At 52.2% G+C, this 14,323-nt stretch overlaps 71 non-coding genes and 1 pseudogene across 71 annotated transcripts; all 72 read right to left on the bottom strand.

The window, feature by feature from the left end:
* Positions 1 to 57: 57 nt before the first annotated feature.
* LOC147662454 (5S ribosomal RNA) lies at positions 58 to 176 on the bottom strand. Its single transcript, XR_015305630.1, has one exon. It is a non-coding gene; the product is annotated as a 5S ribosomal RNA (ribosomal RNA).
* An 80-nt stretch (positions 177 to 256) lies between these two features.
* Positions 257 to 375, bottom strand: LOC147662453 (5S ribosomal RNA). Its single transcript, XR_015305629.1, has one exon. It is a non-coding gene; the product is annotated as a 5S ribosomal RNA (ribosomal RNA).
* Positions 376 to 455: 80 nt separating this feature from the next.
* LOC147662452 (5S ribosomal RNA) lies at positions 456 to 574 on the bottom strand. Its single transcript, XR_015305627.1, has one exon. It is a non-coding gene; the product is annotated as a 5S ribosomal RNA (ribosomal RNA).
* An 80-nt stretch (positions 575 to 654) lies between these two features.
* On the bottom strand, positions 655 to 773 carry LOC147662451 (5S ribosomal RNA). The gene has a single exon (XR_015305626.1). It is a non-coding gene; the product is annotated as a 5S ribosomal RNA (ribosomal RNA).
* Positions 774 to 853: 80 nt separating this feature from the next.
* Positions 854 to 972, bottom strand: LOC147662450 (5S ribosomal RNA). Its single transcript, XR_015305625.1, has one exon. It is a non-coding gene; the product is annotated as a 5S ribosomal RNA (ribosomal RNA).
* An 80-nt stretch (positions 973 to 1,052) lies between these two features.
* On the bottom strand, positions 1,053 to 1,171 carry LOC147662449 (5S ribosomal RNA). Its single transcript, XR_015305624.1, has one exon. It is a non-coding gene; the product is annotated as a 5S ribosomal RNA (ribosomal RNA).
* Positions 1,172 to 1,251: 80 nt separating this feature from the next.
* On the bottom strand, positions 1,252 to 1,370 carry LOC147662448 (5S ribosomal RNA). Its single transcript, XR_015305623.1, has one exon. It is a non-coding gene; the product is annotated as a 5S ribosomal RNA (ribosomal RNA).
* Positions 1,371 to 1,450: 80 nt separating this feature from the next.
* On the bottom strand, positions 1,451 to 1,569 carry LOC147662447 (5S ribosomal RNA). The gene has a single exon (XR_015305622.1). It is a non-coding gene; the product is annotated as a 5S ribosomal RNA (ribosomal RNA).
* Positions 1,570 to 1,649: 80 nt separating this feature from the next.
* LOC147662446 (5S ribosomal RNA) lies at positions 1,650 to 1,768 on the bottom strand. The gene has a single exon (XR_015305621.1). It is a non-coding gene; the product is annotated as a 5S ribosomal RNA (ribosomal RNA).
* Positions 1,769 to 1,848: 80 nt separating this feature from the next.
* LOC147662445 (5S ribosomal RNA) lies at positions 1,849 to 1,967 on the bottom strand. The gene has a single exon (XR_015305620.1). It is a non-coding gene; the product is annotated as a 5S ribosomal RNA (ribosomal RNA).
* Positions 1,968 to 2,047: 80 nt separating this feature from the next.
* LOC147662444 (5S ribosomal RNA) lies at positions 2,048 to 2,166 on the bottom strand. The gene has a single exon (XR_015305619.1). It is a non-coding gene; the product is annotated as a 5S ribosomal RNA (ribosomal RNA).
* Positions 2,167 to 2,246: 80 nt separating this feature from the next.
* Positions 2,247 to 2,365, bottom strand: LOC147662443 (5S ribosomal RNA). The gene has a single exon (XR_015305618.1). It is a non-coding gene; the product is annotated as a 5S ribosomal RNA (ribosomal RNA).
* An 80-nt stretch (positions 2,366 to 2,445) lies between these two features.
* LOC147662442 (5S ribosomal RNA) lies at positions 2,446 to 2,564 on the bottom strand. The gene has a single exon (XR_015305616.1). It is a non-coding gene; the product is annotated as a 5S ribosomal RNA (ribosomal RNA).
* An 80-nt stretch (positions 2,565 to 2,644) lies between these two features.
* On the bottom strand, positions 2,645 to 2,763 carry LOC147662441 (5S ribosomal RNA). The gene has a single exon (XR_015305615.1). It is a non-coding gene; the product is annotated as a 5S ribosomal RNA (ribosomal RNA).
* An 80-nt stretch (positions 2,764 to 2,843) lies between these two features.
* Positions 2,844 to 2,962, bottom strand: LOC147662440 (5S ribosomal RNA). Its single transcript, XR_015305614.1, has one exon. It is a non-coding gene; the product is annotated as a 5S ribosomal RNA (ribosomal RNA).
* Positions 2,963 to 3,042: 80 nt separating this feature from the next.
* Positions 3,043 to 3,161, bottom strand: LOC147662439 (5S ribosomal RNA). Its single transcript, XR_015305613.1, has one exon. It is a non-coding gene; the product is annotated as a 5S ribosomal RNA (ribosomal RNA).
* Positions 3,162 to 3,241: 80 nt separating this feature from the next.
* LOC147662438 (5S ribosomal RNA) lies at positions 3,242 to 3,360 on the bottom strand. The gene has a single exon (XR_015305612.1). It is a non-coding gene; the product is annotated as a 5S ribosomal RNA (ribosomal RNA).
* Positions 3,361 to 3,440: 80 nt separating this feature from the next.
* On the bottom strand, positions 3,441 to 3,559 carry LOC147662437 (5S ribosomal RNA). Its single transcript, XR_015305611.1, has one exon. It is a non-coding gene; the product is annotated as a 5S ribosomal RNA (ribosomal RNA).
* Positions 3,560 to 3,639: 80 nt separating this feature from the next.
* Positions 3,640 to 3,758, bottom strand: LOC147662436 (5S ribosomal RNA). The gene has a single exon (XR_015305610.1). It is a non-coding gene; the product is annotated as a 5S ribosomal RNA (ribosomal RNA).
* An 80-nt stretch (positions 3,759 to 3,838) lies between these two features.
* LOC147662435 (5S ribosomal RNA) lies at positions 3,839 to 3,957 on the bottom strand. Its single transcript, XR_015305609.1, has one exon. It is a non-coding gene; the product is annotated as a 5S ribosomal RNA (ribosomal RNA).
* Positions 3,958 to 4,037: 80 nt separating this feature from the next.
* Positions 4,038 to 4,156, bottom strand: LOC147662434 (5S ribosomal RNA). Its single transcript, XR_015305608.1, has one exon. It is a non-coding gene; the product is annotated as a 5S ribosomal RNA (ribosomal RNA).
* An 80-nt stretch (positions 4,157 to 4,236) lies between these two features.
* LOC147662433 (5S ribosomal RNA) lies at positions 4,237 to 4,355 on the bottom strand. The gene has a single exon (XR_015305607.1). It is a non-coding gene; the product is annotated as a 5S ribosomal RNA (ribosomal RNA).
* An 80-nt stretch (positions 4,356 to 4,435) lies between these two features.
* On the bottom strand, positions 4,436 to 4,554 carry LOC147662432 (5S ribosomal RNA). Its single transcript, XR_015305605.1, has one exon. It is a non-coding gene; the product is annotated as a 5S ribosomal RNA (ribosomal RNA).
* An 80-nt stretch (positions 4,555 to 4,634) lies between these two features.
* Positions 4,635 to 4,753, bottom strand: LOC147662431 (5S ribosomal RNA). The gene has a single exon (XR_015305604.1). It is a non-coding gene; the product is annotated as a 5S ribosomal RNA (ribosomal RNA).
* Positions 4,754 to 4,833: 80 nt separating this feature from the next.
* LOC147662430 (5S ribosomal RNA) lies at positions 4,834 to 4,952 on the bottom strand. Its single transcript, XR_015305603.1, has one exon. It is a non-coding gene; the product is annotated as a 5S ribosomal RNA (ribosomal RNA).
* Positions 4,953 to 5,032: 80 nt separating this feature from the next.
* Positions 5,033 to 5,151, bottom strand: LOC147662429 (5S ribosomal RNA). Its single transcript, XR_015305602.1, has one exon. It is a non-coding gene; the product is annotated as a 5S ribosomal RNA (ribosomal RNA).
* Positions 5,152 to 5,231: 80 nt separating this feature from the next.
* Positions 5,232 to 5,350, bottom strand: LOC147662428 (5S ribosomal RNA). The gene has a single exon (XR_015305601.1). It is a non-coding gene; the product is annotated as a 5S ribosomal RNA (ribosomal RNA).
* An 80-nt stretch (positions 5,351 to 5,430) lies between these two features.
* LOC147662427 (5S ribosomal RNA) lies at positions 5,431 to 5,549 on the bottom strand. The gene has a single exon (XR_015305600.1). It is a non-coding gene; the product is annotated as a 5S ribosomal RNA (ribosomal RNA).
* An 80-nt stretch (positions 5,550 to 5,629) lies between these two features.
* On the bottom strand, positions 5,630 to 5,748 carry LOC147662426 (5S ribosomal RNA). Its single transcript, XR_015305599.1, has one exon. It is a non-coding gene; the product is annotated as a 5S ribosomal RNA (ribosomal RNA).
* Positions 5,749 to 5,828: 80 nt separating this feature from the next.
* LOC147662425 (5S ribosomal RNA) lies at positions 5,829 to 5,947 on the bottom strand. Its single transcript, XR_015305598.1, has one exon. It is a non-coding gene; the product is annotated as a 5S ribosomal RNA (ribosomal RNA).
* An 80-nt stretch (positions 5,948 to 6,027) lies between these two features.
* LOC147662424 (5S ribosomal RNA) lies at positions 6,028 to 6,146 on the bottom strand. Its single transcript, XR_015305597.1, has one exon. It is a non-coding gene; the product is annotated as a 5S ribosomal RNA (ribosomal RNA).
* Positions 6,147 to 6,226: 80 nt separating this feature from the next.
* Positions 6,227 to 6,345, bottom strand: LOC147662423 (5S ribosomal RNA). Its single transcript, XR_015305596.1, has one exon. It is a non-coding gene; the product is annotated as a 5S ribosomal RNA (ribosomal RNA).
* An 80-nt stretch (positions 6,346 to 6,425) lies between these two features.
* LOC147662422 (5S ribosomal RNA) lies at positions 6,426 to 6,544 on the bottom strand. The gene has a single exon (XR_015305594.1). It is a non-coding gene; the product is annotated as a 5S ribosomal RNA (ribosomal RNA).
* An 80-nt stretch (positions 6,545 to 6,624) lies between these two features.
* On the bottom strand, positions 6,625 to 6,743 carry LOC147662421 (5S ribosomal RNA). The gene has a single exon (XR_015305593.1). It is a non-coding gene; the product is annotated as a 5S ribosomal RNA (ribosomal RNA).
* Positions 6,744 to 6,823: 80 nt separating this feature from the next.
* On the bottom strand, positions 6,824 to 6,942 carry LOC147662420 (5S ribosomal RNA). The gene has a single exon (XR_015305592.1). It is a non-coding gene; the product is annotated as a 5S ribosomal RNA (ribosomal RNA).
* An 80-nt stretch (positions 6,943 to 7,022) lies between these two features.
* On the bottom strand, positions 7,023 to 7,141 carry LOC147662419 (5S ribosomal RNA). Its single transcript, XR_015305591.1, has one exon. It is a non-coding gene; the product is annotated as a 5S ribosomal RNA (ribosomal RNA).
* An 80-nt stretch (positions 7,142 to 7,221) lies between these two features.
* Positions 7,222 to 7,340, bottom strand: LOC147662418 (5S ribosomal RNA). Its single transcript, XR_015305590.1, has one exon. It is a non-coding gene; the product is annotated as a 5S ribosomal RNA (ribosomal RNA).
* Positions 7,341 to 7,420: 80 nt separating this feature from the next.
* Positions 7,421 to 7,539, bottom strand: LOC147662417 (5S ribosomal RNA). Its single transcript, XR_015305589.1, has one exon. It is a non-coding gene; the product is annotated as a 5S ribosomal RNA (ribosomal RNA).
* An 80-nt stretch (positions 7,540 to 7,619) lies between these two features.
* LOC147662416 (5S ribosomal RNA) lies at positions 7,620 to 7,738 on the bottom strand. Its single transcript, XR_015305735.1, has one exon. It is a non-coding gene; the product is annotated as a 5S ribosomal RNA (ribosomal RNA).
* Positions 7,739 to 7,818: 80 nt separating this feature from the next.
* LOC147662415 (5S ribosomal RNA) lies at positions 7,819 to 7,937 on the bottom strand. Its single transcript, XR_015305588.1, has one exon. It is a non-coding gene; the product is annotated as a 5S ribosomal RNA (ribosomal RNA).
* Positions 7,938 to 8,017: 80 nt separating this feature from the next.
* On the bottom strand, positions 8,018 to 8,136 carry LOC147662414 (5S ribosomal RNA). The gene has a single exon (XR_015305757.1). It is a non-coding gene; the product is annotated as a 5S ribosomal RNA (ribosomal RNA).
* An 80-nt stretch (positions 8,137 to 8,216) lies between these two features.
* On the bottom strand, positions 8,217 to 8,335 carry LOC147662413 (5S ribosomal RNA). The gene has a single exon (XR_015305587.1). It is a non-coding gene; the product is annotated as a 5S ribosomal RNA (ribosomal RNA).
* An 80-nt stretch (positions 8,336 to 8,415) lies between these two features.
* On the bottom strand, positions 8,416 to 8,534 carry LOC147662412 (5S ribosomal RNA). Its single transcript, XR_015305586.1, has one exon. It is a non-coding gene; the product is annotated as a 5S ribosomal RNA (ribosomal RNA).
* Positions 8,535 to 8,614: 80 nt separating this feature from the next.
* On the bottom strand, positions 8,615 to 8,733 carry LOC147662411 (5S ribosomal RNA). Its single transcript, XR_015305585.1, has one exon. It is a non-coding gene; the product is annotated as a 5S ribosomal RNA (ribosomal RNA).
* Positions 8,734 to 8,813: 80 nt separating this feature from the next.
* Positions 8,814 to 8,932, bottom strand: LOC147662410 (5S ribosomal RNA). The gene has a single exon (XR_015305583.1). It is a non-coding gene; the product is annotated as a 5S ribosomal RNA (ribosomal RNA).
* Positions 8,933 to 9,012: 80 nt separating this feature from the next.
* LOC147662409 (5S ribosomal RNA) lies at positions 9,013 to 9,131 on the bottom strand. The gene has a single exon (XR_015305582.1). It is a non-coding gene; the product is annotated as a 5S ribosomal RNA (ribosomal RNA).
* Positions 9,132 to 9,211: 80 nt separating this feature from the next.
* On the bottom strand, positions 9,212 to 9,330 carry LOC147662408 (5S ribosomal RNA). Its single transcript, XR_015305581.1, has one exon. It is a non-coding gene; the product is annotated as a 5S ribosomal RNA (ribosomal RNA).
* Positions 9,331 to 9,410: 80 nt separating this feature from the next.
* Positions 9,411 to 9,529, bottom strand: LOC147662407 (5S ribosomal RNA). Its single transcript, XR_015305580.1, has one exon. It is a non-coding gene; the product is annotated as a 5S ribosomal RNA (ribosomal RNA).
* Positions 9,530 to 9,610: 81 nt separating this feature from the next.
* LOC147662406 (5S ribosomal RNA) lies at positions 9,611 to 9,729 on the bottom strand. Its single transcript, XR_015305579.1, has one exon. It is a non-coding gene; the product is annotated as a 5S ribosomal RNA (ribosomal RNA).
* An 81-nt stretch (positions 9,730 to 9,810) lies between these two features.
* LOC147662405 (5S ribosomal RNA) lies at positions 9,811 to 9,929 on the bottom strand. The gene has a single exon (XR_015305578.1). It is a non-coding gene; the product is annotated as a 5S ribosomal RNA (ribosomal RNA).
* Positions 9,930 to 10,009: 80 nt separating this feature from the next.
* LOC147662404 (5S ribosomal RNA) lies at positions 10,010 to 10,128 on the bottom strand. Its single transcript, XR_015305577.1, has one exon. It is a non-coding gene; the product is annotated as a 5S ribosomal RNA (ribosomal RNA).
* Positions 10,129 to 10,205: 77 nt separating this feature from the next.
* On the bottom strand, positions 10,206 to 10,324 carry LOC147662403 (5S ribosomal RNA). Its single transcript, XR_015305742.1, has one exon. It is a non-coding gene; the product is annotated as a 5S ribosomal RNA (ribosomal RNA).
* An 80-nt stretch (positions 10,325 to 10,404) lies between these two features.
* Positions 10,405 to 10,523, bottom strand: LOC147662402 (5S ribosomal RNA). The gene has a single exon (XR_015305576.1). It is a non-coding gene; the product is annotated as a 5S ribosomal RNA (ribosomal RNA).
* Positions 10,524 to 10,603: 80 nt separating this feature from the next.
* Positions 10,604 to 10,722, bottom strand: LOC147662401 (5S ribosomal RNA). Its single transcript, XR_015305575.1, has one exon. It is a non-coding gene; the product is annotated as a 5S ribosomal RNA (ribosomal RNA).
* An 80-nt stretch (positions 10,723 to 10,802) lies between these two features.
* Positions 10,803 to 10,921, bottom strand: LOC147662400 (5S ribosomal RNA). The gene has a single exon (XR_015305574.1). It is a non-coding gene; the product is annotated as a 5S ribosomal RNA (ribosomal RNA).
* An 80-nt stretch (positions 10,922 to 11,001) lies between these two features.
* On the bottom strand, positions 11,002 to 11,120 carry LOC147662399 (5S ribosomal RNA). Its single transcript, XR_015305572.1, has one exon. It is a non-coding gene; the product is annotated as a 5S ribosomal RNA (ribosomal RNA).
* Positions 11,121 to 11,200: 80 nt separating this feature from the next.
* LOC147662398 (5S ribosomal RNA) lies at positions 11,201 to 11,319 on the bottom strand. The gene has a single exon (XR_015305571.1). It is a non-coding gene; the product is annotated as a 5S ribosomal RNA (ribosomal RNA).
* Positions 11,320 to 11,399: 80 nt separating this feature from the next.
* Positions 11,400 to 11,518, bottom strand: LOC147662397 (5S ribosomal RNA). Its single transcript, XR_015305570.1, has one exon. It is a non-coding gene; the product is annotated as a 5S ribosomal RNA (ribosomal RNA).
* Positions 11,519 to 11,597: 79 nt separating this feature from the next.
* Positions 11,598 to 11,716, bottom strand: LOC147662396 (5S ribosomal RNA). Its single transcript, XR_015305569.1, has one exon. It is a non-coding gene; the product is annotated as a 5S ribosomal RNA (ribosomal RNA).
* An 80-nt stretch (positions 11,717 to 11,796) lies between these two features.
* LOC147662395 (5S ribosomal RNA) lies at positions 11,797 to 11,915 on the bottom strand. Its single transcript, XR_015305568.1, has one exon. It is a non-coding gene; the product is annotated as a 5S ribosomal RNA (ribosomal RNA).
* Positions 11,916 to 11,995: 80 nt separating this feature from the next.
* Positions 11,996 to 12,114, bottom strand: LOC147662394 (5S ribosomal RNA). Its single transcript, XR_015305567.1, has one exon. It is a non-coding gene; the product is annotated as a 5S ribosomal RNA (ribosomal RNA).
* Positions 12,115 to 12,194: 80 nt separating this feature from the next.
* LOC147662393 (5S ribosomal RNA) lies at positions 12,195 to 12,313 on the bottom strand. Its single transcript, XR_015305566.1, has one exon. It is a non-coding gene; the product is annotated as a 5S ribosomal RNA (ribosomal RNA).
* Positions 12,314 to 12,393: 80 nt separating this feature from the next.
* LOC147662392 (5S ribosomal RNA) lies at positions 12,394 to 12,512 on the bottom strand. Its single transcript, XR_015305565.1, has one exon. It is a non-coding gene; the product is annotated as a 5S ribosomal RNA (ribosomal RNA).
* An 80-nt stretch (positions 12,513 to 12,592) lies between these two features.
* Positions 12,593 to 12,711, bottom strand: LOC147662391 (5S ribosomal RNA). Its single transcript, XR_015305765.1, has one exon. It is a non-coding gene; the product is annotated as a 5S ribosomal RNA (ribosomal RNA).
* Positions 12,712 to 12,791: 80 nt separating this feature from the next.
* LOC147662390 (5S ribosomal RNA) lies at positions 12,792 to 12,910 on the bottom strand. Its single transcript, XR_015305564.1, has one exon. It is a non-coding gene; the product is annotated as a 5S ribosomal RNA (ribosomal RNA).
* An 80-nt stretch (positions 12,911 to 12,990) lies between these two features.
* Positions 12,991 to 13,109, bottom strand: LOC147662389 (5S ribosomal RNA). The gene has a single exon (XR_015305768.1). It is a non-coding gene; the product is annotated as a 5S ribosomal RNA (ribosomal RNA).
* Positions 13,110 to 13,189: 80 nt separating this feature from the next.
* On the bottom strand, positions 13,190 to 13,308 carry LOC147662388 (5S ribosomal RNA). The gene has a single exon (XR_015305746.1). It is a non-coding gene; the product is annotated as a 5S ribosomal RNA (ribosomal RNA).
* Positions 13,309 to 13,388: 80 nt separating this feature from the next.
* LOC147662387 (5S ribosomal RNA) lies at positions 13,389 to 13,507 on the bottom strand. Its single transcript, XR_015305563.1, has one exon. It is a non-coding gene; the product is annotated as a 5S ribosomal RNA (ribosomal RNA).
* Positions 13,508 to 13,587: 80 nt separating this feature from the next.
* LOC147662386 (5S ribosomal RNA) lies at positions 13,588 to 13,706 on the bottom strand. Its single transcript, XR_015305731.1, has one exon. It is a non-coding gene; the product is annotated as a 5S ribosomal RNA (ribosomal RNA).
* An 80-nt stretch (positions 13,707 to 13,786) lies between these two features.
* Positions 13,787 to 13,905, bottom strand: LOC147662385 (5S ribosomal RNA). Its single transcript, XR_015305766.1, has one exon. It is a non-coding gene; the product is annotated as a 5S ribosomal RNA (ribosomal RNA).
* An 80-nt stretch (positions 13,906 to 13,985) lies between these two features.
* On the bottom strand, positions 13,986 to 14,104 carry LOC147662384 (5S ribosomal RNA). Its single transcript, XR_015305725.1, has one exon. It is a non-coding gene; the product is annotated as a 5S ribosomal RNA (ribosomal RNA).
* Positions 14,105 to 14,219: 115 nt separating this feature from the next.
* LOC147662383 (5S ribosomal RNA) overlaps positions 14,220 to 14,323 on the bottom strand; it is a 117-nt pseudogene continuing 13 nt past the window's right edge.

Below are 14,323 nucleotides of genomic sequence, written 5' to 3'. Positions count from 1 at the left end.
TCTTAGCTTTCTTCGCTCAGCTTCAGTACAAGCAAGCAAACCACTCTGAAAAAAAAAAGCCTACAGCACCTGGTATTCCCAGGCGGTCTCCCATCCAGGTACTAACCAGGCCCGACCCTGCTTAACTTCTGAGATCGGACGAGATCAGGTGCTTTCAGGGTGGTATGGCCGTAGGCTCTAGGAGCACTGGTTTTGGGCCTCTTAGCTTTCTTCGCTCAGCTTCAGTACAAGCAAGCAAACCACTCTGAAAAAAAAAAGCCTACAGCACCTGGTATTCCCAGGCGGTCTCCCATCCAGGTACTAACCAGGCCCGACCCTGCTTAACTTCTGAGATCGGACGAGATCAGGTGCTTTCAGGGTGGTATGGCCGTAGGCTCTAGGAGCACTGGTTTTGGGCCTCTTAGCTTTCTTCGCTCAGCTTCAGTACAAGCAAGCAAACCACTCTGAAAAAAAAAAGCCTACAGCACCTGGTATTCCCAGGCGGTCTCCCATCCAGGTACTAACCAGGCCCGACCCTGCTTAACTTCTGAGATCGGACGAGATCAGGTGCTTTCAGGGTGGTATGGCCGTAGGCTCTAGGAGCACTGGTTTTGGGCCTCTTAGCTTTCTTCGCTCAGCTTCAGTACAAGCAAGCAAACCACTCTGAAAAAAAAAAGCCTACAGCACCTGGTATTCCCAGGCGGTCTCCCATCCAGGTACTAACCAGGCCCGACCCTGCTTAACTTCTGAGATCGGACGAGATCAGGTGCTTTCAGGGTGGTATGGCCGTAGGCTCTAGGAGCACTGGTTTTGGGCCTCTTAGCTTTCTTCGCTCAGCTTCAGTACAAGCAAGCAAACCACTCTGAAAAAAAAAAGCCTACAGCACCTGGTATTCCCAGGCGGTCTCCCATCCAGGTACTAACCAGGCCCGACCCTGCTTAACTTCTGAGATCGGACGAGATCAGGTGCTTTCAGGGTGGTATGGCCGTAGGCTCTAGGAGCACTGGTTTTGGGCCTCTTAGCTTTCTTCGCTCAGCTTCAGTACAAGCAAGCAAACCACTCTGAAAAAAAAAAGCCTACAGCACCTGGTATTCCCAGGCGGTCTCCCATCCAGGTACTAACCAGGCCCGACCCTGCTTAACTTCTGAGATCGGACGAGATCAGGTGCTTTCAGGGTGGTATGGCCGTAGGCTCTAGGAGCACTGGTTTTGGGCCTCTTAGCTTTCTTCGCTCAGCTTCAGTACAAGCAAGCAAACCACTCTGAAAAAAAAAAGCCTACAGCACCTGGTATTCCCAGGCGGTCTCCCATCCAGGTACTAACCAGGCCCGACCCTGCTTAACTTCTGAGATCGGACGAGATCAGGTGCTTTCAGGGTGGTATGGCCGTAGGCTCTAGGAGCACTGGTTTTGGGCCTCTTAGCTTTCTTCGCTCAGCTTCAGTACAAGCAAGCAAACCACTCTGAAAAAAAAAAGCCTACAGCACCTGGTATTCCCAGGCGGTCTCCCATCCAGGTACTAACCAGGCCCGACCCTGCTTAACTTCTGAGATCGGACGAGATCAGGTGCTTTCAGGGTGGTATGGCCGTAGGCTCTAGGAGCACTGGTTTTGGGCCTCTTAGCTTTCTTCGCTCAGCTTCAGTACAAGCAAGCAAACCACTCTGAAAAAAAAAAGCCTACAGCACCTGGTATTCCCAGGCGGTCTCCCATCCAGGTACTAACCAGGCCCGACCCTGCTTAACTTCTGAGATCGGACGAGATCAGGTGCTTTCAGGGTGGTATGGCCGTAGGCTCTAGGAGCACTGGTTTTGGGCCTCTTAGCTTTCTTCGCTCAGCTTCAGTACAAGCAAGCAAACCACTCTGAAAAAAAAAAGCCTACAGCACCTGGTATTCCCAGGCGGTCTCCCATCCAGGTACTAACCAGGCCCGACCCTGCTTAACTTCTGAGATCGGACGAGATCAGGTGCTTTCAGGGTGGTATGGCCGTAGGCTCTAGGAGCACTGGTTTTGGGCCTCTTAGCTTTCTTCGCTCAGCTTCAGTACAAGCAAGCAAACCACTCTGAAAAAAAAAAGCCTACAGCACCTGGTATTCCCAGGCGGTCTCCCATCCAGGTACTAACCAGGCCCGACCCTGCTTAACTTCTGAGATCGGACGAGATCAGGTGCTTTCAGGGTGGTATGGCCGTAGGCTCTAGGAGCACTGGTTTTGGGCCTCTTAGCTTTCTTCGCTCAGCTTCAGTACAAGCAAGCAAACCACTCTGAAAAAAAAAAGCCTACAGCACCTGGTATTCCCAGGCGGTCTCCCATCCAGGTACTAACCAGGCCCGACCCTGCTTAACTTCTGAGATCGGACGAGATCAGGTGCTTTCAGGGTGGTATGGCCGTAGGCTCTAGGAGCACTGGTTTTGGGCCTCTTAGCTTTCTTCGCTCAGCTTCAGTACAAGCAAGCAAACCACTCTGAAAAAAAAAAGCCTACAGCACCTGGTATTCCCAGGCGGTCTCCCATCCAGGTACTAACCAGGCCCGACCCTGCTTAACTTCTGAGATCGGACGAGATCAGGTGCTTTCAGGGTGGTATGGCCGTAGGCTCTAGGAGCACTGGTTTTGGGCCTCTTAGCTTTCTTCGCTCAGCTTCAGTACAAGCAAGCAAACCACTCTGAAAAAAAAAAGCCTACAGCACCTGGTATTCCCAGGCGGTCTCCCATCCAGGTACTAACCAGGCCCGACCCTGCTTAACTTCTGAGATCGGACGAGATCAGGTGCTTTCAGGGTGGTATGGCCGTAGGCTCTAGGAGCACTGGTTTTGGGCCTCTTAGCTTTCTTCGCTCAGCTTCAGTACAAGCAAGCAAACCACTCTGAAAAAAAAAAGCCTACAGCACCTGGTATTCCCAGGCGGTCTCCCATCCAGGTACTAACCAGGCCCGACCCTGCTTAACTTCTGAGATCGGACGAGATCAGGTGCTTTCAGGGTGGTATGGCCGTAGGCTCTAGGAGCACTGGTTTTGGGCCTCTTAGCTTTCTTCGCTCAGCTTCAGTACAAGCAAGCAAACCACTCTGAAAAAAAAAAGCCTACAGCACCTGGTATTCCCAGGCGGTCTCCCATCCAGGTACTAACCAGGCCCGACCCTGCTTAACTTCTGAGATCGGACGAGATCAGGTGCTTTCAGGGTGGTATGGCCGTAGGCTCTAGGAGCACTGGTTTTGGGCCTCTTAGCTTTCTTCGCTCAGCTTCAGTACAAGCAAGCAAACCACTCTGAAAAAAAAAAGCCTACAGCACCTGGTATTCCCAGGCGGTCTCCCATCCAGGTACTAACCAGGCCCGACCCTGCTTAACTTCTGAGATCGGACGAGATCAGGTGCTTTCAGGGTGGTATGGCCGTAGGCTCTAGGAGCACTGGTTTTGGGCCTCTTAGCTTTCTTCGCTCAGCTTCAGTACAAGCAAGCAAACCACTCTGAAAAAAAAAAGCCTACAGCACCTGGTATTCCCAGGCGGTCTCCCATCCAGGTACTAACCAGGCCCGACCCTGCTTAACTTCTGAGATCGGACGAGATCAGGTGCTTTCAGGGTGGTATGGCCGTAGGCTCTAGGAGCACTGGTTTTGGGCCTCTTAGCTTTCTTCGCTCAGCTTCAGTACAAGCAAGCAAACCACTCTGAAAAAAAAAAGCCTACAGCACCTGGTATTCCCAGGCGGTCTCCCATCCAGGTACTAACCAGGCCCGACCCTGCTTAACTTCTGAGATCGGACGAGATCAGGTGCTTTCAGGGTGGTATGGCCGTAGGCTCTAGGAGCACTGGTTTTGGGCCTCTTAGCTTTCTTCGCTCAGCTTCAGTACAAGCAAGCAAACCACTCTGAAAAAAAAAAGCCTACAGCACCTGGTATTCCCAGGCGGTCTCCCATCCAGGTACTAACCAGGCCCGACCCTGCTTAACTTCTGAGATCGGACGAGATCAGGTGCTTTCAGGGTGGTATGGCCGTAGGCTCTAGGAGCACTGGTTTTGGGCCTCTTAGCTTTCTTCGCTCAGCTTCAGTACAAGCAAGCAAACCACTCTGAAAAAAAAAAGCCTACAGCACCTGGTATTCCCAGGCGGTCTCCCATCCAGGTACTAACCAGGCCCGACCCTGCTTAACTTCTGAGATCGGACGAGATCAGGTGCTTTCAGGGTGGTATGGCCGTAGGCTCTAGGAGCACTGGTTTTGGGCCTCTTAGCTTTCTTCGCTCAGCTTCAGTACAAGCAAGCAAACCACTCTGAAAAAAAAAAGCCTACAGCACCTGGTATTCCCAGGCGGTCTCCCATCCAGGTACTAACCAGGCCCGACCCTGCTTAACTTCTGAGATCGGACGAGATCAGGTGCTTTCAGGGTGGTATGGCCGTAGGCTCTAGGAGCACTGGTTTTGGGCCTCTTAGCTTTCTTCGCTCAGCTTCAGTACAAGCAAGCAAACCACTCTGAAAAAAAAAAGCCTACAGCACCTGGTATTCCCAGGCGGTCTCCCATCCAGGTACTAACCAGGCCCGACCCTGCTTAACTTCTGAGATCGGACGAGATCAGGTGCTTTCAGGGTGGTATGGCCGTAGGCTCTAGGAGCACTGGTTTTGGGCCTCTTAGCTTTCTTCGCTCAGCTTCAGTACAAGCAAGCAAACCACTCTGAAAAAAAAAAGCCTACAGCACCTGGTATTCCCAGGCGGTCTCCCATCCAGGTACTAACCAGGCCCGACCCTGCTTAACTTCTGAGATCGGACGAGATCAGGTGCTTTCAGGGTGGTATGGCCGTAGGCTCTAGGAGCACTGGTTTTGGGCCTCTTAGCTTTCTTCGCTCAGCTTCAGTACAAGCAAGCAAACCACTCTGAAAAAAAAAAGCCTACAGCACCTGGTATTCCCAGGCGGTCTCCCATCCAGGTACTAACCAGGCCCGACCCTGCTTAACTTCTGAGATCGGACGAGATCAGGTGCTTTCAGGGTGGTATGGCCGTAGGCTCTAGGAGCACTGGTTTTGGGCCTCTTAGCTTTCTTCGCTCAGCTTCAGTACAAGCAAGCAAACCACTCTGAAAAAAAAAAGCCTACAGCACCTGGTATTCCCAGGCGGTCTCCCATCCAGGTACTAACCAGGCCCGACCCTGCTTAACTTCTGAGATCGGACGAGATCAGGTGCTTTCAGGGTGGTATGGCCGTAGGCTCTAGGAGCACTGGTTTTGGGCCTCTTAGCTTTCTTCGCTCAGCTTCAGTACAAGCAAGCAAACCACTCTGAAAAAAAAAAGCCTACAGCACCTGGTATTCCCAGGCGGTCTCCCATCCAGGTACTAACCAGGCCCGACCCTGCTTAACTTCTGAGATCGGACGAGATCAGGTGCTTTCAGGGTGGTATGGCCGTAGGCTCTAGGAGCACTGGTTTTGGGCCTCTTAGCTTTCTTCGCTCAGCTTCAGTACAAGCAAGCAAACCACTCTGAAAAAAAAAAGCCTACAGCACCTGGTATTCCCAGGCGGTCTCCCATCCAGGTACTAACCAGGCCCGACCCTGCTTAACTTCTGAGATCGGACGAGATCAGGTGCTTTCAGGGTGGTATGGCCGTAGGCTCTAGGAGCACTGGTTTTGGGCCTCTTAGCTTTCTTCGCTCAGCTTCAGTACAAGCAAGCAAACCACTCTGAAAAAAAAAAGCCTACAGCACCTGGTATTCCCAGGCGGTCTCCCATCCAGGTACTAACCAGGCCCGACCCTGCTTAACTTCTGAGATCGGACGAGATCAGGTGCTTTCAGGGTGGTATGGCCGTAGGCTCTAGGAGCACTGGTTTTGGGCCTCTTAGCTTTCTTCGCTCAGCTTCAGTACAAGCAAGCAAACCACTCTGAAAAAAAAAAGCCTACAGCACCTGGTATTCCCAGGCGGTCTCCCATCCAGGTACTAACCAGGCCCGACCCTGCTTAACTTCTGAGATCGGACGAGATCAGGTGCTTTCAGGGTGGTATGGCCGTAGGCTCTAGGAGCACTGGTTTTGGGCCTCTTAGCTTTCTTCGCTCAGCTTCAGTACAAGCAAGCAAACCACTCTGAAAAAAAAAAGCCTACAGCACCTGGTATTCCCAGGCGGTCTCCCATCCAGGTACTAACCAGGCCCGACCCTGCTTAACTTCTGAGATCGGACGAGATCAGGTGCTTTCAGGGTGGTATGGCCGTAGGCTCTAGGAGCACTGGTTTTGGGCCTCTTAGCTTTCTTCGCTCAGCTTCAGTACAAGCAAGCAAACCACTCTGAAAAAAAAAAGCCTACAGCACCTGGTATTCCCAGGCGGTCTCCCATCCAGGTACTAACCAGGCCCGACCCTGCTTAACTTCTGAGATCGGACGAGATCAGGTGCTTTCAGGGTGGTATGGCCGTAGGCTCTAGGAGCACTGGTTTTGGGCCTCTTAGCTTTCTTCGCTCAGCTTCAGTACAAGCAAGCAAACCACTCTGAAAAAAAAAAGCCTACAGCACCTGGTATTCCCAGGCGGTCTCCCATCCAGGTACTAACCAGGCCCGACCCTGCTTAACTTCTGAGATCGGACGAGATCAGGTGCTTTCAGGGTGGTATGGCCGTAGGCTCTAGGAGCACTGGTTTTGGGCCTCTTAGCTTTCTTCGCTCAGCTTCAGTACAAGCAAGCAAACCACTCTGAAAAAAAAAAGCCTACAGCACCTGGTATTCCCAGGCGGTCTCCCATCCAGGTACTAACCAGGCCCGACCCTGCTTAACTTCTGAGATCGGACGAGATCAGGTGCTTTCAGGGTGGTATGGCCGTAGGCTCTAGGAGCACTGGTTTTGGGCCTCTTAGCTTTCTTCGCTCAGCTTCAGTACAAGCAAGCAAACCACTCTGAAAAAAAAAAGCCTACAGCACCTGGTATTCCCAGGCGGTCTCCCATCCAGGTACTAACCAGGCCCGACCCTGCTTAACTTCTGAGATCGGACGAGATCAGGTGCTTTCAGGGTGGTATGGCCGTAGGCTCTAGGAGCACTGGTTTTGGGCCTCTTAGCTTTCTTCGCTCAGCTTCAGTACAAGCAAGCAAACCACTCTGAAAAAAAAAAGCCTACAGCACCTGGTATTCCCAGGCGGTCTCCCATCCAGGTACTAACCAGGCCCGACCCTGCTTAACTTCTGAGATCGGACGAGATCAGGTGCTTTCAGGGTGGTATGGCCGTAGGCTCTAGGAGCACTGGTTTTGGGCCTCTTAGCTTTCTTCGCTCAGCTTCAGTACAAGCAAGCAAACCACTCTGAAAAAAAAAAGCCTACAGCACCTGGTATTCCCAGGCGGTCTCCCATCCAGGTACTAACCAGGCCCGACCCTGCTTAACTTCTGAGATCGGACGAGATCAGGTGCTTTCAGGGTGGTATGGCCGTAGGCTCTAGGAGCACTGGTTTTGGGCCTCTTAGCTTTCTTCGCTCAGCTTCAGTACAAGCAAGCAAACCACTCTGAAAAAAAAAAGCCTACAGCACCTGGTATTCCCAGGCGGTCTCCCATCCAGGTACTAACCAGGCCCGACCCTGCTTAACTTCTGAGATCGGACGAGATCAGGTGCTTTCAGGGTGGTATGGCCGTAGGCTCTAGGAGCACTGGTTTTGGGCCTCTTAGCTTTCTTCGCTCAGCTTCAATACAAGCAAGCAAACCACTCTGAAAAAAAAAAGCCTACAGCACCTGGTATTCCCAGGCGGTCTCCCATCCAGATACTAACCAGGCCCGACCCTGCTTAACTTCTGAGATCGGACGAGATCAGGTGCTTTCAGGGTGGTATGGCCGTAGGCTCTAGGAGCACTGGTTTTGGGCCTCTTAGCTTTCTTCGCTCAGCTTCAGTACAAGCAAGCAAACCACTCTGAAAAAAAAAAGCCTACAGCACCTGGTATTCCCAGGCGGTCTCCCATCCAGGTACTAACCAGGCCCGACCCTGCTTAACTTCTGAGATCGGACGAGATCAGGTGCTTTCAGGGTGGTATGGCCGTAGGCTCTAGGAGCACTGGTTTTGGGCCTCTTAGCTTTCTTCGCTCAGCTTCAGTACAAGCAAGCAAACCACTCTGAAAAAAAAAAGCCTACAGCACCTGGTATTCCCAGGCGGTCTCCCATCCAGGTACTAACCAGGCCTGACCCTGCTTAACTTCTGAGATCGGACGAGATCAGGTGCTTTCAGGGTGGTATGGCCGTAGGCTCTAGGAGCACTGGTTTTGGGCCTCTTAGCTTTCTTCGCTCAGCTTCAGTACAAGCAAGCAAACCACTCTGAAAAAAAAAAGCCTACAGCACCTGGTATTCCCAGGCGGTCTCCCATCCAGGTACTAACCAGGCCCGACCCTGCTTAACTTCTGAGATCGGACGAGATCAGGTGCTTTCAGGGTGGTATGGCCGTAGGCTCTAGGAGCACTGGTTTTGGGCCTCTTAGCTTTCTTCGCTCAGCTTCAGTACAAGCAAGCAAACCACTCTGAAAAAAAAAAGCCTACAGCACCTGGTATTCCCAGGCGGTCTCCCATCCAGGTACTAACCAGGCCCGACCCTGCTTAACTTCTGAGATCGGACGAGATCAGGTGCTTTCAGGGTGGTATGGCCGTAGGCTCTAGGAGCACTGGTTTTGGGCCTCTTAGCTTTCTTCGCTCAGCTTCAGTACAAGCAAGCAAACCACTCTGAAAAAAAAAAGCCTACAGCACCTGGTATTCCCAGGCGGTCTCCCATCCAGGTACTAACCAGGCCCGACCCTGCTTAACTTCTGAGATCGGACGAGATCAGGTGCTTTCAGGGTGGTATGGCCGTAGGCTCTAGGAGCACTGGTTTTGGGCCTCTTAGCTTTCTTCGCTCAGCTTCAGTACAAGCAAGCAAACCACTCTGAAAAAAAAAAGCCTACAGCACCTGGTATTCCCAGGCGGTCTCCCATCCAGGTACTAACCAGGCCCGACCCTGCTTAACTTCTGAGATCGGACGAGATCAGGTGCTTTCAGGGTGGTATGGCCGTAGGCTCTAGGAGCACTGGTTTTGGGCCTCTTAGCTTTCTTCGCTCAGCTTCAGTACAAGCAAGCAAACCACTCTGAAAAAAAAAAGCCTACAGCACCTGGTATTCCCAGGCGGTCTCCCATCCAGGTACTAACCAGGCCCGACCCTGCTTAACTTCTGAGATCGGACGAGATCAGGTGCTTTCAGGGTGGTATGGCCGTAGGCTCTAGGAGCACTGGTTTTGGGCCTCTTAGCTTTCTTCGCTCAGCTTCAGTACAAGCAAGCAAACCACTCTGAAAAAAAAAAGCCTACAGCACCTGGTATTCCCAGGCGGTCTCCCATCCAGGTACTAACCAGGCCCGACCCTGCTTAACTTCTGAGATCGGACGAGATCAGGTGCTTTCAGGGTGGTATGGCCGTAGGCTCTAGGAGCACTGGTTTTGGGCCTCTTAGCTTTCTTCGCTCAGCTTCAGTACAAGCAAGCAAACCACTCTGAAAAAAAAAAGCCTACAGCACCTGGTATTCCCAGGCGGTCTCCCATCCAGGTACTAACCAGGCCCGACCCTGCTTAACTTCTGAGATCGGACGAGATCAGGTGCTTTCAGGGTGGTATGGCCGTAGGCTCTAGGAGCACTGGTTTTGGGCCTCTTAGCTTTCTTCGCTCAGCTTCAGTACAAGCAAGCAAACCACTCTGAAAAAAAAAAAGCCTACAGCACCTGGTATTCCCAGGCGGTCTCCCATCCAGGTACTAACCAGGCCCGACCCTGCTTAACTTCTGAGATCGGACGAGATCAGGTGCTTTCAGGGTGGTATGGCCGTAGGCTCTAGGAGCACTGGTTTTGGGCCTCTTAGCTTTCTTCGCTCAGCTTCAGTACAAGCAAGCAAACCACTCTGAAAAAAAAAAAGCCTACAGCACCTGGTATTCCCAGGCGGTCTCCCATCCAGGTACTAACCAGGCCCGACCCTGCTTAACTTCTGAGATCGGACGAGATCAGGTGCTTTCAGGGTGGTATGGCCGTAGGCTCTAGGAGCACTGGTTTTGGGCCTCTTAGCTTTCTTCGCTCAGCTTCAGTACAAGCAAGCAAACCACTCTGAAAAAAAAAAGCCTACAGCACCTGGTATTCCCAGGCGGTCTCCCATCCAGGTACTAACCAGGCCCGACCCTGCTTAACTTCTGAGATCGGACGAGATCAGGTGCTTTCAGGGTGGTATGGCCGTAGGCTCTAGGAGCACTGGTTTTGGGCCTCTTAGCTTTCTTCGCTCAGCTTCAGTAGCAAGCAAACTACTCTGAAAAAAAAAAGTCTACAGCACCTGGTATTCCCAGGCGGTCTCCCATCCAGGTACTAACCAGGCCCGACCCTGCTTAACTTCTGAGATCGGACGAGATCAGGTGCTTTCAGGGTGGTATGGCCGTAGGCTCTAGGAGCACTGGTTTTGGGCCTCTTAGCTTTCTTCGCTCAGCTTCAGTACAAGCAAGCAAACCACTCTGAAAAAAAAAAGCCTACAGCACCTGGTATTCCCAGGCGGTCTCCCATCCAGGTACTAACCAGGCCCGACCCTGCTTAACTTCTGAGATCGGACGAGATCAGGTGCTTTCAGGGTGGTATGGCCGTAGGCTCTAGGAGCACTGGTTTTGGGCCTCTTAGCTTTCTTCGCTCAGCTTCAGTACAAGCAAGCAAACCACTCTGAAAAAAAAAAGCCTACAGCACCTGGTATTCCCAGGCGGTCTCCCATCCAGGTACTAACCAGGCCCGACCCTGCTTAACTTCTGAGATCGGACGAGATCAGGTGCTTTCAGGGTGGTATGGCCGTAGGCTCTAGGAGCACTGGTTTTGGGCCTCTTAGCTTTCTTCGCTCAGCTTCAGTACAAGCAAGCAAACCACTCTGAAAAAAAAAAGCCTACAGCACCTGGTATTCCCAGGCGGTCTCCCATCCAGGTACTAACCAGGCCCGACCCTGCTTAACTTCTGAGATCGGACGAGATCAGGTGCTTTCAGGGTGGTATGGCCGTAGGCTCTAGGAGCACTGGTTTTGGGCCTCTTAGCTTTCTTCGCTCAGCTTCAGTACAAGCAAGCAAACCACTCTGAAAAAAAAAAGCCTACAGCACCTGGTATTCCCAGGCGGTCTCCCATCCAGGTACTAACCAGGCCCGACCCTGCTTAACTTCTGAGATCGGACGAGATCAGGTGCTTTCAGGGTGGTATGGCCGTAGGCTCTAGGAGCACTGGTTTTGGGCCTCTTAGCTTTCTTCGCTCAGCTTCAGTACAAGCAAGCAAACCACTCTGAAAAAAAAAAGCCTACAGCACCTGGTATTCCCAGGCGGTCTCCCATCCAGGTACTAACCAGGCCCGACCCTGCTTAACTTCTGAGATCGGACGAGATCAGGTGCTTTCAGGGTGGTATGGCCGTAGGCTCTAGGAGCACTGGTTTTGGGCCTCTTAGCTTTCTTCGCTCAGCTTCAGTACAAGCAAGCAAACCACTCTGAAAAAAAAAAGCCTACAGCACCTGGTATTCCCAGGCGGTCTCCCATCCAGGTACTAACCAGGCCCGACCCTGCTTAACTTCTGAGATCGGACGAGATCAGGTGCTTTCAGGGTGGTATGGCCGTAGGCTCTAGGAGCACTGGTTTTGGGCCTCTTAGCTTTCTTCGCTCAGCTTCAGTACAAGCAAGCAAACCACTCTGAAAAAAAAAGCCTACAGCACCTGGTATTCCCAGGCGGTCTCCCATCCAGGTACTAACCAGGCCCGACCCTGCTTAACTTCTGAGATCGGACGAGATCAGGTGCTTTCAGGGTGGTATGGCCGTAGGCTCTAGGAGCACTGGTTTTGGGCCTCTTAGCTTTCTTCGCTCAGCTTCAGTACAAGCAAGCAAACCACTCTGAAAAAAAAAAGCCTACAGCACCTGGTATTCCCAGGCGGTCTCCCATCCAGGTACTAACCAGGCCCGACCCTGCTTAACTTCTGAGATCGGACGAGATCAGGTGCTTTCAGGGTGGTATGGCCGTAGGCTCTAGGAGCACTGGTTTTGGGCCTCTTAGCTTTCTTCGCTCAGCTTCAGTACAAGCAAGCAAACCACTCTGAAAAAAAAAAGCCTACAGCACCTGGTATTCCCAGGCGGTCTCCCATCCAGGTACTAACCAGGCCCGACCCTGCTTAACTTCTGAGATCGGACGAGATCAGGTGCTTTCAGGGTGGTATGGCCGTAGGCTCTAGGAGCACTGGTTTTGGGCCTCTTAGCTTTCTTCGCTCAGCTTCAGTACAAGCAAGCAAACCACTCTGAAAAAAAAAAGCCTACAGCACCTGGTATTCCCAGGCGGTCTCCCATCCAGGTACTAACCAGGCCCGACCCTGCTTAACTTCTGAGATCGGACGAGATCAGGTGCTTTCAGGGTGGTATGGCCGTAGGCTCTAGGAGCACTGGTTTTGGGCCTCTTAGCTTTCTTCGCTCAGCTTCAGTACAAGCAAGCAAACCACTCTGAAAAAAAAAAGCCTACAGCACCTGGTATTCCCAGGCGGTCTCCCATCCAGGTACTAACCAGGCCCGACCCTGCTTAACTTCTGAGATCGGACGAGATCAGGTGCTTTCAGGGTGGTATGGCCGTAGGCTCTAGGAGCACTGGTTTTGGGCCTCTTAGCTTTCTTCGCTCAGCTTCAGTACAAGCAAGCAAACCACTCTGAAAAAAAAAAAACTACAGCACCTGGTATTCCCAGGCGGTCTCCCATCCAGGTACTAACCAGGCCCGACCCTGCTTAACTTCTGAGATCGGACGAGATCAGGTGCTTTCAGGGTGGTATGGCCGTAGGCTCTAGGAGCACTGGTTTTGGGCCTCTTAGCTTTCTTCGCTCAGCTTCAGTACAAGCAAGCAAACCACTCTGAAAAAAAAAAGCCTACAGCACCTGGTATTCCCAGGCGGTCTCCCATCCAGGTACTAACCAGGCCCGACCCTGCTTAACTTCTGAGATCGGACGAGATCAGGTGCTTTCAGGGTGGTATGGCCGTAGGCTCTAGGAGCACTGGTTTTGGGCCTCTTAGCTTTCTTCGCTCAGCTTCAGTACAAGCAAGCAAACCACTCTGAAAAAAAAAAGCCTACAGCACCTGGTATTCCCAGGCGGTCTCCCATCCAGGTACTAACCAGGCCCGACCCTGCTTAACTTCTGAGATTGGACGAGATCAGGTGCTTTCAGGGTGGTATGGCCGTAGGCTCTAGGAGCACTGGTTTTGGGCCTCTTAGCTTTCTTCGCTCAGCTTCAGTACAAGCAAGCAAACCACTCTGAAAAAAAAAAGACTACAGCACCTGGTATTCCCAGGCGGTCTCCCATCCAGGTACTAACCAGGCCCGACCCTGCTTAACTTCTGAGATCGGACGAGATCAGGTGCTTTCAGGGTGGTATGGCCGTAGGCTCTAGGAGCACTGGTTTTGGGCCTCTTAGCTTTCTTCGCTCAGCTTCAGTACAAGCAAGCAAACCACTCTGAAAAAAAAAAGCCTACAGCACCTGGTATTCCCAGGCGGTCTCCCATCCAGGTACTAACCAGGCCCGACCCTGCTTAACTTCTGAGATCGGACGAGATCAGGTGCTTTCAGGGTGGTATGGCCGTAGGCTCTAGGAGCACTGGTTTTGGGCCTCTTAGCTTTCTTCGCTCAGCTTCAGTACAAGCAAGCAAACCACTCTGAAAAAAAAAAGCCTACAGCACCTGGTATTCCCAGGCGGTCTCCCATCCAGGTACTAACCAGGCCCGACCCTGCTTAACTTCTGAGATCAGACGAGATCAGGTGCTTTCAGGGTGGTATGGCCGTAGGCTCTAGGAGCACTGGTTTTGGGCCTCTTAGCTTTCTTCGCTCAGCTTCAGTACAAGCAAGCAAACCACTCTGAAAAAAAAAAGCCTACAGCACCTGGTATTCCCAGGCGGTCTCCCATCCAGGTACTAACCAGGCCCGACCCTGCTTAACTTCTGAGATTGGACGAGATCAGGTGCTTTCAGGGTGGTATGGCCGTAGGCTCTAGGAGCACTGGTTTTGGGCCTCTTAGCTTTCTTCGCTCAGCTTCAGTACAAGCAAGCAAACCACTCTGAAAAAAAAAAGCCTACAGCACCTGGTATTCCCAGGCGGTCTCCCATCCAGGTACTAACCAGGCCCGACCCTGCTTAACTTCTGAGATCGGACGAGATCAGGTGCTTTCAGGGTGGTATGGCCATAGGCTCTAGGAGCACTGGTTTTGGGCCTCTTAGCTTTCTTCGCTCAGCTTCAGTACAAGCAAGCAAACCACTCTGAAAAAAAAAAGCCTACAGCACCTGGTATTCCCAGGCGGTCTCCCATCCAGGTACTAACCAGTATTCCCAGGCGGTCTCCCATCCAGGTACTAACCAGGCCCGACCCTGCTTAACTTCTGAGATCGGACGAGATCAGGTGCTTTCAGGG

This window comes from Lissotriton vulgaris, unplaced genomic scaffold, assembly GCF_964263255.1.
Source record: "Lissotriton vulgaris unplaced genomic scaffold, aLisVul1.2 SCAFFOLD_10889, whole genome shotgun sequence".
In the NCBI taxonomy this organism is placed as follows: Eukaryota; Metazoa; Chordata; class Amphibia; order Caudata; family Salamandridae; genus Lissotriton; species Lissotriton vulgaris.
This window is presented reverse-complemented; position numbering and strand designations above follow the sequence as displayed.